Here is an 18,677-nt window from a genome sequence, read left to right as displayed (position 1 = left end):
AATTCAGCTTTTCAAAGCTAGCTTGCTTAATTAGAAGAGCAACAATCAAAGAGAACCCTTCGAAAAATATCCTATAGTACCTAGCTAAACTAAGGAAACTTTGGATCCTAGAAATATTTTTGGGTTGTTTCCATTCCAAAATAGGCTTTATCTTTTTCGGATCTACTCAAATACCCTTAGTAAATACCACATGTTACTTCTCAAAGCTCTCACATTTACTCATCTTTGAATACAATTTCTTTTCGAGCGAATTTACAAAAAACCCTCAGTTGCTCATCGTCTTTGATTTTGGATTTGGAATAAACTATGTCGTCGATGAACAGAATGACGAGCTGATCAAGGTATGGTTGGAACACTTGGTTTATTAAGTCCATAAAAGTTACAAGAGCATTAGTTAATCCAAAAGACATCACAAGAAACTCATAATGACCATACCGAGTCTTGAATGTAATATTGGGTACATCCGATTCCTTCACTTTTAATGGATAGTACCTAAACCCCAAATCAATTTTTATAATACAGTTGCTCCTCTAAATTGGTCGAACAAATCGTCGATCCTAGGAAATGATATTTACTCTAACATTCAACTTATTCAACTACTGAAAATCAATACATAGCCTTAAGGAGCTGTACTTCTTCTTGACAAACAGGACTAGAGATCCTCATAGAGAAAGACTAAGTCTAATAAACCCTCGACCCAAAAGCTCCTGAAGTTAAACTCTTAATTCTTTAAGCTCTTTAGGTGTCATGCGGTAGGGAGCAATGGACACTGGATCAATTTCTGGCAACAACTTAATCCTGAATTCTACCTCACGATCAGGAGGTAACCCTATTATTTTCTCGAGAAAAAAATCTAAAAAGTCCTTAACTATTTGGATATTGTCTACCATAGCACTACTAGCACTTACATCCAACACATAAACTAAATAAGCCTTACACCCTTTTTGTACCAACCTCTTGACTACCATAGAAGAGATCACATTAGATAAATAATTATGTTCCTCACCAACCATAACGATCTCACTATCCTCAGCTGCTCTCATGGTTACTCTCTTAGAGGCACGGTCCAAACTAACTTGATGTTCTACCAACCAATCTATTTCTATAATTAAATCAAAATCACCGAAAAGTAATTTCATAAGATCGGCCAGAAACACTACACCATGAACCTCTAATGGAAATCTTTTATAGATCTTATTTACAGCAACTTTAACACCCCTTACCCGTATCTGACGCCGGGACAGGGTTCGAGGTGCTACTAGACTTAACTCAAGCATACGCATATAAAATCGGGACATAAAATTTCTTTTAACTACTCGCCGTCACATCTTGTTTTTTCTCATTGTAATCAATTTCGAGGCAATCTCGGATAAAATGGTCTAATGATCCACTCCTAAAACCTCTTTCATTCACTCGGCACTCGTCGAAATGGCATCTACCGCATTGTGGACACTCTGATCTATTTGGCTGGGTGTTGCCGACACTCGAGATAGAAATGGTTTGAGCTCTCGATGCCGTGTTCTGCTTGTTCTTGTTTCTACTTGGAAATCCCATTGAAGCATTCAATCAGGTAGTAAATTCCTTGGATCTCTTAGATAAGGATTGATGTGCTTTTCCCATCTATCTTTTCCTTAAGTCCTGCGACTCAATGGTTGTTTTCCTCCTCTCTTTCACCAGCTCCTCCGCCTTTCACGCTCTCTCAACGAGTACCACAAATTCTCTTATTTCTAAAATGCCCACAAATACTTGGATATCTTCATTGAGGCTATCCTCAAACCTCTTATACATGGTAGCTTCAGTGGATACGCATTCTCGCGCATACTTGCTGAGTTTCACAAACTCACGCTCATATTCCGTCACAGTCTTATTACCCTGTTTCAACTTTAGAAATTCTTTCCTTTTCTGGTCCATGAACCTCTGGCTAATATACTTATTTCTGAACTCTTCTTGGAAAAATTCCCAAGTTACTCTTTCTCTCGGTACCATAGACACGAGAGTATTCCACCACTGATAAGCCGAGTCTCGTAGAAGTGACACGGCACACTTCACGCACTCTTCAGGCGTGCATGACAGTTCATCGAATATCATGGTATTTTTTAGCCAAAACTCAGCTCTCTCCGGGTTATCATCTATACTAGCCTGAAATTCCTCGGCCCCTTATTTTCAGATCTTGTCTACCGGAGGCTTCTCTCTTCTGAAGATGTTAACACCTTACGGAGCCACCGGGGCATACTGAGGAATTAGAGGAGGTGGGGGAGGTGGAGTGTTCGGGTTCGCACAAACAAACTTCGTATACCAAGCATCCATCATTCGGAGGTAGGCTTCCCTAGCCCCTCCGCCTTGGCCCATACTCACGGGCTCACTCTCTACTAGCGCGGTCCCTTCTGTAGGAGCCGGTGCATTACTTTCTATGTCATCCGTCGTGGTTCTATCAAGATCCATTACTATATAAAAACACAATTTATAATTGTCAAGAATCGTCACACTATCAATATATATTTATGGCATGTATAGCTAAACTCGTACTCTAGCTAGATTAGTCCTAGAACCGACTAAACCATGCCCTGAAACTAATAAATGTAACACCCCTCGCTCGTATCCGACGCTGGGACAGGGTTCGAGATGCTATCGGACTTAACTTAAGCATACGCATATAAAATTGGGACATAAAATTTCTTTTAACTTAAACTTCTCGTTCACATGCATTATGTCCCTTAGACAGGCTCACGAGGCCCAAAACATACATTATAGATAGTTCGGGACTAAACTGAGAACTTGAGAAAAACTTGAAAAATTCATGCTTTAAAGCTCTACGCGCCCGTGTGGGTATAGACCGTGTGGTCACACAGGCCCGTGTGGCTTAGGACGCGCCCGTGCCTTTAGCCTGTATGCAACACTGATTTTAAAACACGGCCATGACACACACTCGTGTGGCCTACCCATGGACAACACTGACTTTAAAACACGGCCATGACACACGCCCATGTGGCCTACCCGTATACTAAACTGACTTAAAATTTTAAGTGCAGGGGACGCACGGCCATAACACACACCCATGAGATTGAGCCGTGTGTCACACACAGTCTAGACACACGCCCGTATGCCTTGCCCTTGTGGACAAAAGGAGGCCATTCTTCCAAGCCATTTTGTTACCCATTTTACACAACATACATAAGATCATTTCAATATACTAATTTCACCACAATAGACACCAATTCATCTATAGAAAGAACATTATATGCATTTGCCAAAATGAATAATAGCCATTGTTCTAGACTTGATACAAAATGAAGGGCTTTTGACTTAAGCCAAAGTACATAACCAATTTCTCATTAAAACAAACATCCTAGTCTAGCCTTATACATACCATATTCAAAAGAAGATTTATACTATACCAAGTGCTTCGATTGATAGTGTGATCGATATCTCCGACTTCAAGGGATCCTTGAGCTAATTAAGCGGCACTGAAAGAAAAGGGAAATGAAAGAAAGTAAGCGTAAAGCTTAGTAAGTTGCATATAAATAAATATATAACAACAATTTCACCATTAGTCATCATACTCATAGCTCAAAGGTAAGCATAAACTTGACTTACTCATTACTGTCTACTCAAACCATATTTTCTAATTTGAGCTCATTACTCATGCATACCAAATAGGTACCTGTACCACTCACAACATTATTATACTTTCCTTATTAAATCACATTCGTAATCTTAAAGTTGAACCTTTCGGAATACTGCCGGATATTCTATAAGCCTCAAACATGGGATAAGTTAACGATGCCATGTCCCAGATATAGTCTCACGCAGGCTATCATCATCGAGGCCGATACCATGTCCCAGACATGGTCTTATACTAGCTCTCGTATATACGTGCTGATGCATGTCCCGAACATGTTTTACACTAGCACGACTCTTAGCCGATGCATGTCCCAGACACGTCTTACACTGGCTATAATCATCGAGGCCGATGCATGTCCCAGACATGTCTTACACTAGCACTCATCTCTATGCCGATGCCATGTCCTAGACACGGTCTTATACTGACACTCATAATGTGGTCGATGCATGTCGCAGACGTGTCTTACACTGGCACACAAGAAATTCAAATGTTATGGCATGAATATCCGATTTGTGTCCTAGGGTCCCAACTAGATCTTTCTACTATCTCAATCATTAATATGCATTCTCAGTTCCCAATCTAGTAATTCATACTATATCAATTCAAAGACAATTTGAATACATACATTAACAATTTAGTTGAATTATTTACATACAACTTACCTTAGGTTACAAAATGTACTCGACTAGTTGGTTTAGTCGATTTGCTTGACTTTCTCCCGGTCTAGGTTCAGATTTGGAAATTCTTGATCTATGATAAAAAAATGCATTCACTTATTCACTAAACACCATTAGGCAATCTAAAATTCACATCTTAAGTAAAATGACCATTTTGCCCTTAAACCTTGGTAAAATGACCATTTTTCCCCTATGTTCGAAATTCAATTTTTTATTGAATTTCTTTGTATCTTAGGCCTAGCTGACCCCTTTTTTACTCTTATAGCATCACCAAATTCTCACTATTTCACACCCTTATCACCTAATTTCACAAACTTTGCAAAATGGTCCTATAAGGGTTTTCATGAAAAGTTCTTTCACAAAAGTTGTCTATTACACAACTAAGACTCATTTTCTTCCATAAAAACTCAGCAAACATCAAAAATATTTTCATGGTAAAACCCTAAACTTTTAAAATTTTTGCAAAATAGACCTCTCATTGGAAAGCTTATGCTTCAAGGAGTCCAAAAATGTAAAAATCATTAAGAGAATCTTTCAAAATCACTTACTTGAGAGGCTTAATGTTGCTGAAATTTTTGAAGCTTTCAAAACCCCATTCTTTGCTGAAAATTTTGGTGGAGGAAGAAGATAGAAAGGGATGATATCATCCTCCTTTCATCTATCTCTATTTTAGTCAAAATAAGTCACCTAACCCACCAAATTTTAAAATTTTTGTCTCCTCATGACCCTATGGCAGGATATGCTCCTTTAAAAAGGGTCTAATTTCTTTTTAAAAGCCCCAAATTTTAGTTCTATAGCTAATTGACACATTTGGGTACTAAAATACAACTTTTGCCTTTTATGCGATTTAGTCCTTTCTCGTAATTGGGCTAAAAAAATTAAAATTAGCTCCCCATATTTCTCATGCACTACTATAATCGTACTATAACCTCATAATAATAATAAAAATAAATTTTCAAACTTTAAATTTGTGGTCCCGAGGCCACTATTTCGGCTAAGCCCTAAATCGGGCTGTTACAACAACTGATTTCCCCAAACAGCTAACTACAGTAACATCACTAGCAATTTCCTCTACCCAAATACCTAGTTTTTCAATCATATTACAAACAACATATAATTGGGTATGTAACACTTTAACCTAACCTATTTGTCGAATCCGGGTATAAACCGTCAAAAATAGACCGGGTTCACCTATACTTAATTTTTATTGGTTAAACTATTATAAAACAAACTAAACTAAGACTGATAATAATTCTTACAACAAAAGGCCTTAAATCACTAAATGTTAATCCGTCAAATTTCAGTTTCAAGTCATTTAACTGTGTAGAAAGATATTCTTAAATTTTAGCTAAGGATTATCTATCTTAAGACGAAGGCTCCAATGATACCCCATTCCTGTATGCATGATTTTAACTGTCTATGATCCCAATCTCAACACCATCTAGTGATCTGACATAATTCAGTATAGCAGATTAAATTGTTTTCCATACTTTAGGAGCTTGAACATAAACATTTTAGTTAAATTTTAATTACATTTTTGTTGATAAACCATAAATGTAACAAGTTTTAATTCCATGTTTGGCATATTTTTGGATGGTTTATGATGAGAATTAGTAAATTTAATGTTGCTAATACTTTAAATTCATGTTTCTACACTTAGAAGAGCATTTGGGAGCAAAAGGAGCGAAAAAAGGGCCAAAATCAGAGTTTTTAGGATCCACACGAGCTGGGCACATGCCCATGTGATCCACACGTACAAGCCACACGCCCATGTGCTAGCCCATGGTGATATCGCTTTCTGTTTCCTAAACATACAGAAAAAGTCAATTTTTAGAGTTTCTGAGCATTTTAAAGTCTATATAAACACACTAAAAGAAGACCTAAAGGGAGACGCAGAGTAGAACATAGGAATTACTCAAAGAAAGCCAATAGATTCAGCTCGGAAGCAGGATCGCCTTCAAGATTGAAGATATCTCTTCAATTTCTCTCTCGAAGTTTTTGGGTTTATTTATGTTTTGTTGTTTTCCTATTTTTGAGATGTTTTCTTACTACAATATGAACTAAACTCCCTAAATACCTAGGGAGGATGAAACCTAAGACAGACTTAATTCTTGTTTTAATATTTTCAGGATATTAATTCAAGTTGATGTGCTTATTCAGTGGAGCAAAAGTCCCTGTTTAAGATTAAATCCACCATAATTAAGCGGAGTTGCATGCAACCCTAGAAATAGGGTGACATAAATCTGCCGGATTAGAGTCAAATCTAATAAGGGAATCCATAGATTGAGTTAATGTGACAATAGGGGTTTTAATTAGAAAGAAATTTCAATTAATCAACCTAGAGTCAGTTGTTTTTAGTCTCTAAAGGGATATTAACATAATTTAGGGATTTCTATGGATCTAGACAAGTGAATAAATCGTTAGATTCAGAATCGGAATAATGAGTGAAGTCTAGGTGAATTCTTCTTTGGGTATTGTCTTTATTATCAGTTTATTCGATTACTTTCTTCACTCTCGATCGCATTAAGTAGTTAATTAGTTAGTTAATTTTAGATTAAAACAAATCCCTTATATTTTAGGCTAAATAATAGAAAGAAAGTTAATACTAGTACTTTTAGTCCTTGTGGATACGGTACTCTAGACTCACCGTAACTAAAACTACCATTCGATAGGTGCGCTTGCCTTAGTCATGATCGTAGTCTAGTTTAGTGGTTCATAAAACGATCATCATTCTTAAATTTAGTTAAATTTAATAAAGTGTGTAATTTGAATCTTTTATTGACCTTAGGGGTCGAATGAGGGCTAAGGGTGAGCAAATATACTTTGTGAGTGTATAGGGTACCATTAGAAGGAGTGCTAACTCGATACTGGTCGTTATGTTGCAACACAGAGCAGTGGATGTTGCAACATAAGGAGCAAAATACAATAATTCCAAGACTGCCTTCAATGTCACAACACAGCTTGTGGATATCGCGACATACCCCTGAAGGTACCCTGAAGATGAGCATACTGTCCTCAATGTCACAACACAGGACCTGGTGTGTCTGACATTATCTTTACATGTGACATAAATATGAGCCAAGGGCGTTTTGGCCTACACAATCAAATATTAAGCTCGAAGATAGCAGTTGGTCTATAAATAGGCTCACTTAGCACATGTTATGGGCACTTTTCATATTGTATAATTTTCTCTTTAGATCTAGTATTTACTTTTGCTCTTTTCTTAGAGATTAAATTTTATTTCCATTCTTTTTTTTTTTACTTTTGTCAAGAGAACATATTTTTGAACTATAATCAAACTATGTGAGGATTTTGCGCTTAATTTTAATACAATCAATCTTATTTTAAACTCTATTCTCTTGAATTTCTCTTTATGTTTATTCTCTTTATCAAGTTTTTATTATTTATTAGATCCATGAGCAACTAATCCTTCTGTGGGGGATTAGCGAGTAGAGGAATGATTAATTAACAATTTTGCAAGGTTCATTTAGCGGATCAGCAATTCAGGAGAGGAAGAACCTAAAACCCTAAGCCTGACAATAAGGTGTCGTCTAACCTAGGTATAAATGTTATTTTTATTTTCTTTTAATTTATCAGCCTTCTAATTTTGTTTCCCTATCTACTATTCCACCTCCTCCCGGTTTCTAGTTTCTCTCATTTTTCTCCTCCATTGAGCCGCCCAAGCCTCGCTTTGCACCTCCATTTTTTTGCCACATTCCCTCATTGTGTGGTTCAGTTTTTCTATCTTTTTGCTTTTTTTCTCCGTTCTTTTTGTTGTTAATTTGCTCCATGCTTCCATCATTTTTATTGTTTTTTTTATCACCAAAAACGTCTTTAATTGTTGTTCATTATACATCCATTACCGCCAATCTTTTTCTCTTGTGGTGGTGTCAATTTTACTTCTTTTTCTCCCCCTTTATTTTTTATTTCTGTAAAATTTTTTTTCTATCTTTATAAACATTATATTGTTATTTCCAACCTTTAAAAACCTTCCATTTTCTGCCAAACAACCATTTTCTTGTTGTCATTTGTAGTGGTGTGTCGCCCCTTTGTGCACACATTTGGGCTATTGCCATTTTTGCTTTTCCGCACCAGTACAACAATAATTTTCTCGATTTTTACCTTTATAAATTAGCCCCTTAAATTTGTTGATTTGTGCCATTCATTTTTTTTAACATCACATCCTTGATCTAGGAAACAGAAAATGAAGTCCAAGTTTTAGCGAGATCATGTGTCGTTTCTTCTCGTTAAATTTTCTAATAGGGCTGAATGTTCTAAGGCTTTTAATTGATCATTGGTTTTTGATTTTTTTTTATGTTATTTTATCCTAGGAATCGATCCAAATGTTTCAGATCAGCAATCATTTCGAAAGGATATTTGCAATTCCGTTTAATAGCGAAACAGTGCAAGTTCGCTTGTCATTTCGGATCTGAAAATTTGTTGATGTGCCACTATGACCGCCTCCAGAAGTACCAACATTCAAAGTAGAAATATTGCACAAAATATATAAAAAGGCGGTATCTACAAGCATACAGGTCAGGATGTAATATAGTTACAACGGAGTAGGTGAGTACTTTGAGGGTTGTACCCAATAAAAGTGAGCACTAAATTGATTTTAACCTAAGCAGAAATAGATCTAATTAGTACTTTATATGGACCATATTACGATAAAATAAAAAGAAAGATTTTAGTAATCTATACTAATAATAATAAAAGAAAGAAAAGAAATAAATAAATCACGAGAAATCAAAAAATAAAATATATTAAATCTGGGCATGGCTGAATAGCTCGTTTCAGTAATCATAATCAACTGTCGCTTCAAGTTTTCTTGTCCAATCAACTAGTCGATATCCCAGCAGGATCTTCCACTAGAATAAAGAGTCAGCAAGAACTACTTATCTCTTGACCTCACAATCCAAATCGATTCAAGGTTAAGGTGTATGAATAGGCCATACCAAATTTGGGTTAATTCCCACCTTAATGACTTCTTAGGGTTGTCAAGCCTAGGATTTAGGTTTTTCCTTTCCTGAATAGCTGATCCGCTAATAGAACCCTACAAAATAGTTAATTAATCATACCTCTACTTGCTAATCTTTCACAGGAGGATTAGTTCCTCATGGATCTCATAAACAATATAAACTTAATAGGAAGAGTAAACATGAATAATAATTCAAGAGTATAAAGTTTAGAAGAAGCCTGATTTGTATTGGAATTGAATATACAATCCTCACAGAGTTTGATTATATTTCACAAATCTAATTTCTTTTACAAAGGCAAATAGAAAAAGTTGAAATAAAACCTAAGCCTAAGAGAAGAGAAAAACTAAAGACTAAATCTAATAAGAAAATTATACAATACGAAAAATTGTCCCAAACATGTGTTTAAATGATATTATTTATATGAAAAATTGGAGTGGCCATCATCCTTAACCCAAGGTCAGCTTACGTCCTCGTGCTTAATGTTTGATTGTGCAAACCAAAACGTCCCTAAATCGTAATTATTTCTAATACAGAGGGGTGTTGCTACACAACAGGTCCTATGTCACGACATCGAGGGCAGTATGCTCAATGTTCAAGGTTTCTTCAGCGGTGTGTCATAAAATCCTCAAGCTATGATGCAACATTGAAGGTAGTTATTAAATTCTTCTATTATGCTACCTATGTTGCGACATCCAATGCTCCGTGTTGCAATACAGTGACCAGTATCGAGTTAGCAAGCTTTCTAATGGTCTATTGCACGCTCAAAATGTATATTAGCTTACCCTTAGGCCTCATTTGGCCCTTAAGCTCAATGAAAGACTCAAATTACACATTTTATTGCGTTTAACTAAACTTACAAAAACATAATTAAAACTTAACTAAAATGCTTATGTTCAAGCTCCTAAAGTGCGAAAACTAGTTTTGTTTGCTACACCAAATTGCGGAAAATCACATTGTTTTTGCTGAACCCTTAGGGGTGTGTAAATTTTGATTTTTAACCGTATTCTGAGGTAATAAGTTTTTTTTTGGATTTAGGCTCATTTAAGGTTGAAGTGTGGATTTTACAGATTAGTGTAGCGGATTGTGAAATTAAGGTGGAAGTCTTAACTTTAAATAAGTGCTTGTTAATTGTTAAAATATTTAATAAATTGTTAATATTTGCTTGCTGGTTGGACATGGTCGAGTGGCCAAATAAGCGATTTTAAAGGTGTCGAGCAAGGTACATAACTTACGATCGATTGGGTGATTAACCCTTACTGAATTTGCATGAATGCATGATGCGTGATATTCGTAATAGGTTTTAAAGATTTATAAATGAATCATTCTTGAGACTAACTTATTATCACGATTAAGGCAAACGTACGTATCGAGCAGTAGTATAGCTCAGTAAGACCGGATTGTCGAACCCAAAGGAACTACGTGTACTAGTATTTACTTCATTTTTATTATCTAGCCTAAAAATTAAGAGGTTTGGTTATCTAAACTAATTACTAACTAAGAATGCACAGAAAGAAAACTTGACAAAATATTTTTGGGAAAATTCGATTGATTGAGACAATACCTAAGGAAAAATCCACCTAGACTTCACTTGTTATGTAATGACCCAAAATTCACGGGCATCGGAAAAGTACATTAACAGGCCTCCGTCTTAGTAAATCGAGTTCGAAATAATTACTAGAAATATTTATGAGTCTAGCGATGTGTTTAATTAGGTTTAAATTAGGTGAATTTAGCTTAATTTAGAGTAATTAGTAAAAATGACTAAATTGAATAAAGGATGAAAGTTAAATTGTATATTAAAAGAAAATGAAGAGGACCAAAATGGTAATTATGCCATTTGTCCTAAGTGAGGCGGCATAAGCATAAAAATCTGAGATTTTTATGTGCTAAAATATAGATTAAATTATTATTATTAAAAGTAAAGTAAATAGAAAGAAAATAAAGTAAAGAACAAAGAAAAGAAACAGAATAGGCAAACGAAAAGCAGGGGAAGGAAAGAAAAAAGAAGAAAAAAAAGAAAAAGGGAGAATTAGGGTTTGAAGGTTTGAAAGTTTAATAGGTAAGTTAATTTAGCCCTTTTTACTTAATTTTAATGTTTTAAAAGCTTTAGAACAAAGTTTTGATGAAATTAAATTAATATTTTGAAAGTTATTAGAATTCTAAATATTGTTCATGTTGAATAAAAAAAATGAAATAGGGGTTTAATTGAATGAAATTCAAGTTAAAATAGATATAAGGATTGAATTGCAAAGTAAGCTATAAGTTTTGTGTTTTAGGGACTAAATTGAGGAAAATTTCGGAATTAAGAAAATATGTTGAAAATTTAATAGTTAAATTTGAGTTTAAATGAAATTTGAATAGACATAAGGTGTGAATTGGTGTTATAAATTTGGTTATTAACATTTTACATCAAAACAGTTTTGGGAAGTAGCAATGGTCTGACTTTGAAAATTCACTAAAAATTGTATAAATTGAACTAGAGGATGAAAAAAATATGTAATTAAAGCTTATTGAGTCTAGTTTCTTATAGTATAAATAGTGTAAGCAATGAATTGATGAATCAAGAGATATTTGAAATTTTGTAAGACTGGTTCGGGGTGATTTCGAGATGCCTTGTTTTAACTTTGTAAAATCATTATAAATTATACAAAAATTATTATGGAGTGTAATTTATATGTGTGAACTCCTTAATGAATATAGTTTCAAAATACGTAAACAAGAACCTTATTCGAGTTCTGTACAATGAGATAATTTATTTTTAGTAGAGAGAGGTCAGAATAAATTCGGGTTCCCCTGTTCTGACTTTGGAAAATCACAAAAAATTGAAGAAAAATAATTAGAGGCTTAAAGTTATATGTTTAGAATCCTTAATGAGTCTATTTTCAGGATAAATCAACGGGAATATTATCCGAGTTCTGTACTATGATATAATTAATTTTTAGTGAAGAATGGTCAGAACTATTTGACAGCAGAACAGGGGAAACTTTAAAGAATAAACTGTACTTATTGGCTAAACCAAAAATTCTAAAAAATTTTATGGTAAGAAGATATGTGAGTCTAGTTTTAGGGAAAATTAGTGGATCTTAATTTGGAGTTTCCTAGCTCAAGATATAAATGATTTTGTAACAATGACTTAAGTAGACAGCTTTGAATGAACATATAAGTAAATAGTGGAATTATGTGTATAAAAATGGTTAAATTTGCATGTTTAGGCTCATGGATTAAATTGAATTGTGTTATATTGATAATTATAAATTATTATTATTTTCGTAGTTAACAAAGAACCCAAGACATCGGCGCACAAAGGAAAGGAGAAAGCTATCGAGGATTAAAACAAGAAATTCACGGTTTGTATTACTATAATTCAAATTACTTCTTATTAAATGTTTTATATCAATTCTATATTTAATAAGTGAATTATAAGGTAAGTATTGATATTTGAGTTGAATGAGAATTGAATTGGATGGTGAATGTGTATGTATAATTGAATTGTAAATTGATTTGAATGTGAAAATTTTAATTGAAAAGTAATCTTGGAATGGAAATGAAAGTGAATTGAGGATTGAAATACCCTATTAACTAGTCGGGCTAAGTCGGATATAATTGGCATGCCATAGGATCTGGAAGTGTACGGGAATTTGCCGGCTTTACTGATCAGGCACTTTATGTGTCGTATTTCAGGCACCTCGTGTGTCGTATCAGGCACCTCGTGTGTCGTTTTAGGCACTTTATGTGTCGTATACTGATCAGGTACTATGTACCGTTTTAGGCACAATATGCCGTACTGGTGTGTTTGGGTTGGAATCCGTGTATCCGTCAAAGTCCGGATTTGTTAATAGGGTGAATATCTAAGATGAGAAATTTAAAATAAATTGATTGATTATATTATTGAAATATTGAAAGAAACGAAAAGGTTAAATAGTGGATTGAAATTGAGATTGAAAATAAAAGGCATGAACTTAATGTTCATGTAGTGATTGAAATTGTTACATGTAATATGTGATGGAAATTGAAGAATAGTTAAAAATTGTATTGTTATTATTAATTAATAAAAGTTTAAGAATGAATTGATATTTGTGAAATTAGATAGTTACATGTTTGGTAATTAAAATTCTTTATTGCTATTATAATTTGAATTATGGTAACACCACTGAGTATGGAATACTCAGCGTGCGGTTGTTTCCGTGTGCAGGTTAATAGGAGTCTAGTATCCCGGTCAGCATCTGAACGATCCCGACTCCAGCAAATTTTGGGTGATGTTTTCTTTCTTAATTGAAAGTGGCATGTACTAGGTGTTGTATAAGTTATATAGATATGCTTGTAATGTTAGTTGTAAGAAAGGTATACCATATTTTGTTATTAGTTTGATAAAATGGTAAATATTATATTATATAATTTGGTATAAGTTGGAATGAAAAATGAATGAAGTTATTAGTTAATTTGGATTAATATTATGAATGTTTAGTTATTAAATGACTATGTCAATGGATTGGTTATGATTTAGATATATTTAGGTTTAAATTTTTTTTGATTGTGCCATTGGTTTTGGATTAGTTGGTTTTTGGTTTGAATTTGCAGGGGGTTTTATGTAAAAATTAAGAAGAAATGCTGTCGAAATTTTTGTAAAAATAAAAAAAAATCTCTGAATACTCGAATAAGTCCCGTTCCATTCCACTTTAATACTTGTGTTGGGTTTCGAAAGTCCATTATAGGGACATAATTCTTCAATTGTACTATGAATGTTATAATAATTGTAAAATATCCATAAGTTGCCTGATATATCCGGTAATGCCTCGTAGCCCTGTTCCGGCGACGGTTTGGGGTTAGGGGGTGTTACATGTTATTTGACTCTGAATCAGATGATTTATTCATTTGACTTGATCCGTAGAAATCCCTAAGTTATATTATTATCTCTCTCAAGACTAAAAACGTCTAACCCTAGGTTGAATAATTGAAATCTCTTTCTAATTAACACCCTAGAATTGCAATAACTCGATCTATGGATTCCCTTATTAGGTTTCACCCTAATCTGAAAAATCTTATCACCCTTTCTCTAGGCGCGCAATCAACTCCGCTTAATTCTAACAATTTTACTCTTAGACAGGGTCTATTCCTCCTCTGAATAAGAGCGTTAACTTGAATCAATATCCTGGAATATTAAAACAAGAATTAAGAACACATAATTAAGAACAAGTCAACTATTTATCATACAAGTCAGATAATAATAACAAGATTTGTCTTAGGTTTCATTCCCCTTAGGTATTTAGGGGGTTTAGTTCATATTTATGAAAGAAAACATCTAAAAAGCATAAAAATAACAAAATATAAGAAAACCCAAAACTCCTGAAGGAACTTGAAGGGAGATCTCCAATCTTGATGATGAATTTGGCTCTTGAGATGGATCAATCGGCTTTCCTTGAGTAATTCGTTGCTTCCTACTCTGCGTCCCCCTCCTAAGTGCCTCCTCAAGTGTTTAAATAGGCTTTTGAATGCCTAAGAGTCCTAAAAATTGGCCTTTTCCGAATAGGACTAAACTTGGGCTCGGCAGGGACACGCCCGTATGCGATTACTCCAGCCCGTGGTCAAGGCTATTAAATAGCCACGGGCGTGTGGTCTACCCGTGTAAGTCATGCTTCAATCCTGCCAAATTGACACGGCCGTGTGACACGCCCATGTGAGGAAGTCCAGGCCGTGTTGTTTTCCTATGTGGGTCCATTTTCTTCTCTCTTTTTACTCTCTTATGCTCACCTAAGTATAAAACATGAAATTAAAGGATTAGGAGCATCGAATTCACCAAATCTAAGGAGAAATCATCTGTAAATGCACTAAGCATGGGATAAAAATATGTATAAATTGCGGTTTATCAATGCAAAAATTTGACATGTTTGATTATTGTTTGATGCCCTTATTGGTGATGATTGCATGCTTGATAATGGCGTTCACTATGTTGACATGATATTAATTACTATTTTTCATTGAATGATTGTATAGCATGCGACTCATTGAGTCACCAATTGATCTGCGTATTAAATATGCTTGATTGTAATGCTTGTTGTATGTATGATACATACCATAGGTTCCCTTGTTATTAATTGATTGAAAGTATGGAATCTGTGTACTAAAACTGTTACTGTAAGCATTTAAGCATTCCATTGTATTGAATATGTTATCATAAGCATGTTATGTTGGATCGTCGGTACGCCATGTGGCACAACGAAAAAAATTATTCTGCAAATCGTCAACCGAGGATCCATGTAATAGGAATGAGTCGATTTGAAATAGGGTTGAAGATGTACCTTTTAAAATTGAAGAACGATGAATAACATGGTTGGTTAGATTCTTTTTCATGATGTCAATCTTTAGTCGCAACAAAGTGTCTCAGCCTCTATGTAGTTTATCGGGTCAACCACGAACATAAAAATCTTTTGAACTTTTCAAAGAGTATTCAAGACTTTGGTTGATAGACCTATGTTGATTTTCTTATTCACCCTTGCATAATTCGGGATTGTATTCCATTTATTAATTTCGTGTATATTAAAAGGGAATAATTCTATTTGTACTTTTTAGAGATAATCATGGAAGATATTGAAATTATATTATTTATAAAAGAATACTAACTTCCGTAACTATTAACTCTAGAAAAATGTTGCGAATCATATCCACCAGACAATTTCATTCACCCGGTTATTCTATCCGCCAGGTTATTTTGTCCGCCAGGCAATACTATTTGCCAAACAATACTGTTCGCCAGGCTATTCTGTCCGCCAGGCGATATTTATCCATCAAGGTTAATAATATGCCATAATCATATGTGGGATGGTATATGCTCATTCTATTGGTGCGAAGTCTATTCTTTTTAACCATAAGGTATGATCTTGTAGGTTCTTGTAACATTGGTAGTAATACTAGAACATTTCTAATGTTTCAAGCAATGAGTGGCGTCTAGCAATACATCATTGCTACCCAAGTTACAAGAAGTAGTGATTCGACATAACCTTTTTGTGATAAATATTTCATTTTATAATATCCTTTTATCATTTATATCTAAATTGGAAACAAGTCATGGTATAGTCACACTTGTATAGTCCAATCTTATATTTCTTAATATTCTGAATAGACTACAATAAACAAAAAAGTTATGGTATCTTATATCAACTTATTTGAGTATGGCCATTATATTGGTGTGAAGTCTGTTCGCTTTAACCATAGGGTGTGACCTTGTAGGTTCTTGTAACGTTGGTAGTAAAACTATAACATTTCTAATGTTTCAAGTAATGAGTGGCGTCTAGCAATGCATCATTCCTACCCAAGTTACAAGAAGTCATGATTTGGCATAACCTTTTTGTGATAAACTTTTCATGTATTATATCATTTTATCCTTTATGTCTAAATTGGAAATAGCCATGGTATAGTCACATTTGTATAGTCCAATCTCATATTTTTTGATATTTTGAGTAGACTACAATGAAAAAAAAATAAGTGTGATATATTATATCAACTTATTTGAGCATGGTTATTCTATTGGTGTGAAGTCTGTTTGCTTTAACCATAGGGTGTGACCCTGTAGGTTCTTTTAATGTTGGTAGTAATACTAGAACATTTATAATGTTACAAGTAATGAGTGGTGTCTAGCAATGCATCATTGCTACCCAAGTTACAAGAAGTCATGATTCGACGTAACCTTTCTGTGATAAACTTTTCATATCTAAATTGGACACAAGTCGTAGTATAGTTACACTTGTATAGTCCAATCTCGTATTTCTTGATATTTTGGGGAGACTACAATAAACAAATAAGTGTGATATCTCATATCAACTTATTTGAGCATGACCATGTATTCCTAGCCTCATTCTATCAAGTGGCCCAAGATAATACTCTTATTATATAGGAGAAACAAATCCTATCTTGATCAATCATACCCCACTACATGGATTTTGTCATATTCAACATCTATGTTTATAGTACAACCTGTTATAGTATATGTTTAACTATATCAAAATATACGACTCACGATGTTGAGACAATGATGATCTCAAGTTTGAGGATTATATACATAGTTATTACTGTGGTTAATGTTTGTGGCTATTAAATAATAATCCAAGAAACATACTCATGACGGATTAGTCCATTATGTTGTTCTCTAACACATACTCATTTATTGATTTTGACATCTCTATGTCAATGACAACACCTTGTCATCAATCAACTACACATTAGTCTCAATGCATTATTATTTTCCAATCCACAATAATACTTAACTAAGGACCTTTTAAGAATAATCCTATTATTCTTAGGACTTTATCATTGATCAGTTTATTTATATATACGAAAAAAGAAACTGAAATAATAATGGAGGTGACTTATATTAATAACGAGGTAAAATGATTATGTAATCAAAACCATACTCTAACAATCTCCAAATATATATCTTATACCAGGTGACTTATTGTGATGATTATGCTTCTACTATGTCAAAGGCTTCGTCAGTGGATTAGCGATGTTGTCTTCTATTAATACTCTACATATTTCCACATCTCCTCAATCAATTATTTTTAGAATGAAATGAAAGTTCCTAAGTATGTGTTTGGAGCACTAGTGAGATTTGGGTTTCTTTTGCCTGTGCAATGGCTCCATTGTTGTCACAACAAAGTTCTATAGCATCTGATATGCTAGGCACAACCCCTAGTTCAGATATGAACTTCTTGATCCAAACAGCTTCTTTTGCAACCGCATTGGTTGCAATGTACTCGGCCTCAGTTGTAGAATCAGCTATTGTATCTTTCTTTGAACATTTCCAGCTTATAGTGCCACCATTAAGACAAAATACAAAACCTGATTATGATCTTAAATCATCTTTGCCGATTTGTAAGCTAGCATCAGTGTAACCTTTTACACTCAACTCTTCATCACCTCCATATATAAGGAATGTATCCTTAGTCCTTTTTAAGTGCTTAAGGATATTTTTAACTGCAACCCAATGACCTTCACCGGGATCTACTTGGTACCAACTCGTCATGGTTAAAGCATAGGATACATCTGAATGAGTACATAGTATGTAACACATAATAAACCCAATAGCTGAAGCATATGGATCTTACTCATATGTTCTCTTTCTTGTGAAGTTAAAGGACACATTTCCTTTGAGAGTGAAATACCATGTTTCATAGGTAAAAATCCTCTCTTAGATTATTCCATGCTGAATCATTTCAGTACTTTATTTATGTATGTACTTTAGCTTAGTCCTAGGAGTTGTCTTGATCTATCTCTATAGATTTTGACTCATAATATATATGTAGTCTCGCTCAAGTCCTTCATAAAAAAACAACTTCCTAACCAAGTCTTAATAGACTGTAGGGTAGTTATCTCATTTCCTATGATAAGCATGTCATCTACATACAA

This window comes from Gossypium hirsutum, chromosome A06, assembly GCF_007990345.1.
Source record: "Gossypium hirsutum isolate 1008001.06 chromosome A06, Gossypium_hirsutum_v2.1, whole genome shotgun sequence".
Classification (NCBI taxonomy): domain Eukaryota; kingdom Viridiplantae; phylum Streptophyta; class Magnoliopsida; order Malvales; family Malvaceae; genus Gossypium; species Gossypium hirsutum.
The sequence above is the reverse complement of the archived record's forward strand: the minus strand, read 5'-3'. Positions refer to the sequence as shown.